Below are 2,732 nucleotides of genomic sequence, written 5' to 3' on the forward strand. Positions count from 1 at the left end.
GCCCGCGCCCCCGCCTTCCAACTCGGGATGTGGCCAGGCGGCAGGTAGTGCGGGGCGCAAGGGGCAGGAGAGGCGGGACCAGGCCGGAGGAGGGGGACTCAGCCTGCCATTGGGCCGGGGGCCTCGTTGACAAGAGCGATGAGCACTTTCGTGTCACCTAATATAGTCATACGGCTCAAAAAAAAAAAAAAAAAAATCCCTCTGAGCTTTTTAAAGGGGCCGCGACACATTTGGAAGACTCCTTTCGCTCCTGCAGCCTTTAGCGTTAGCCTGAAAATCCTACCAGGATGCAAGCATAGGAAAGAACGCGATTATTCTCCGAATCCGACCTTTAGGCCGGGTTGGGTGGATCTGGGATTTGAGGAAATGTTGCTCAGCACCTGAAACAGAATAGGAAAGTGAAGGACTGGGTGGGTGGGGCTTCGGGGATGGAGTTATTTCCAGGCGTTTATTTATTACTGATGGTATGGTAGAAGAGTCTGAATAGGAAGAGACGCATTGGGGAAAGAGTTTGCTCTGGGGTGACGGCCGGAGGGAGGCGTTCTGGAGAACTTGGGATTCTGTGTAGCTGGCTCACAGGCCGAGTGGTGGCCTTTCTCCAAAAGGCCAGGCCCTGGGAACTCCTGGAATGAGTCAAGCTGGAGAGCGAGGTGGGTGGTTGCGGGATGGGGGAGCACCGCTGACAGTGCAAGTTACACAAACACAACTGCAGGGGGCGCCAGTCTCCCCCCAGAGAGACGGCCCTCCTCTTAATAACGAAGCGAGGCCAGCATCCCAGCAGGCCAACTCGGCGACTCGGAGTAGAGCCGTCTGCTAGGGAGTCCTAGCTCAGGGCCCGCCAGTCATTCTGGCCTCCCTCTCCCCACCTGCCCTCCCTGCCTAGGCCTTTGTCTGCATGGCCTCTGTCCCCAGCTCAGGTTTAGGTCTCAGGCAGGCGGGGCTCCTCTGAACCCAGCCGCCCACGATTTCTCTGGGCCGGCTGCGAGTAGGGTGCCCCTGCGGCGGCGGCGGCGGCGGCGGCGGCAGGGGGCCAGGCAAATGCGGAGAGGGCCTGAGGCGGATGTTACTTTTTAGCCCAGGGTCAGTAAAGTAGGGATCTTCGGTCAGACTAGTCTTTGAGTGTTTCAGAACAATCTACCCGCTCAGATCTTGGGCTAGCTCTGTGCTAGTCCGCCTCATCCCTCTGGGTCCCTTGGAAGATCTGATTAAAACTTGTAGGGCCTTCCGCTCACCCCCAGAAAACTGTAGCAAGGCATTCTGTTTTGTGTACAATTTCAGGAAGGGTCCGGGCAGACAGAATGGCCCCAGGTTAAGGTCTCCGCCTTATCCTATCTTAGCGATGGCCAGGCTTGTCAGGGGGAAAGCACCGATTTCCCACGACTCAGGCTTCTGTGGGAAGTCTGGGGGAGCGCGCAGACTCTGAGAACGGAGGCTTGTAGGGCTCGGCTCCTGGCGCAGGACTAGTTGGGAACTGGGGAAGAAGCGTTTGGCCCAGAAGAAAGGCGCACAGGGCGAAAGGCAACCTAAGGACAGGGCTCAGGGCCTTAGGCTCCGCATTGCGCGCTCAAGGCGCCCCTCAAGCCCGACGGTGAACCATTGCACAGCGCCACTGGGAAGGGCGCGAGAGGAGTCAAGCGTAGGCCCAACACTGGGGCTCAGCCAGCCCCTCATCAGATCCGCACTCCCGGGACCTGTGGCCCCCGGGCTAGGGCAAAGGGGAGCGGAGCCTCGCACAGCGATCGCGGAGTCTCGGGAGCCCTCCGACTCGGCTTGCAGGCGCCAGCCGTCAGTGCCAGCGGGGGAGTCCCGCTTCAAGTCTTTCAGCCGGGGACCGCGGTCGGTTCTGAGACTGTTAGCTTGGTCTTTCGTAGAGATGACTTTTTTCAAATGTGGAGAATTCTCAAGCCCCAGGAACCCTCCTCATCCACCCACCTCCCAACCCTTGTTCTCCCTCGACGAATCTACAGATCAGTGGCCTCTCTTCGGCCCTACCTTGATACGGGCTTTCCGCCAACAGTACAGTAATTGCCCTCAACTAACCCAGCTTGGGGGCCCACCTCTCCTTTCAAGAATGTTTTTGGGGAGTGGGAGAGGATGCCTATCGCCGAGGCGGTGACGTCTGGCAAACGAGGCACATCCGATTCAATTAAACGTCTCGCTGAAAAGAGCTGGGAGCGAGGGTCCTGGGAGCGCTGTTAAGTGAATGGGCTGGCCGGGCGGCTGGCGATGACAGTTTGAAAGATTAGTGTGAGCCGACGCCTGAAATATTACCGTTTAATGGGGGACATTGAGGCTGCATCCGGGATCTCTGTTTTTAGTTTGTGTGTGTGTGTATGTGTGTGTGTTTTAAGAGAGAGTTCTGAAGGAAGAGAGAAATTCAGCATGTCCTCTGCAAATCAAGGCGGTGAAGATTTATCACCTATTTTGGGGCATGGAGGGGGTCCCTAAGGCTGACAAATAGTTTTGTGGGTCAGGTGTCATGAAAAGGAGAGGAAAGAAAACCTTCCATATTTGAACAAAATCGATAACTTTCAACCCCTTACACCCTCTGTGAATCTGGTAATATTTCCTCTTGGGTCTAAAATAGGCCTTAGCGCTGCCAGAGAGGAAAACAGGACAAAACTGGATAAATACGTGCAAAATCAAAATTGAGGTGACCCATGTTGGTCTGCAGACAAAGAATAATTCATAAGAATAATTGAAGAGTAATTCCTAACCTTTCTTTGCAGTCC

The sequence above is a fragment of the Bison bison genome, unplaced genomic scaffold, assembly GCF_000754665.1.
Source record: "Bison bison bison isolate TAMUID 2011002044 unplaced genomic scaffold, Bison_UMD1.0 scf7180017864301, whole genome shotgun sequence".
Classification (NCBI taxonomy): Eukaryota; Metazoa; Chordata; class Mammalia; order Artiodactyla; family Bovidae; genus Bison; species Bison bison.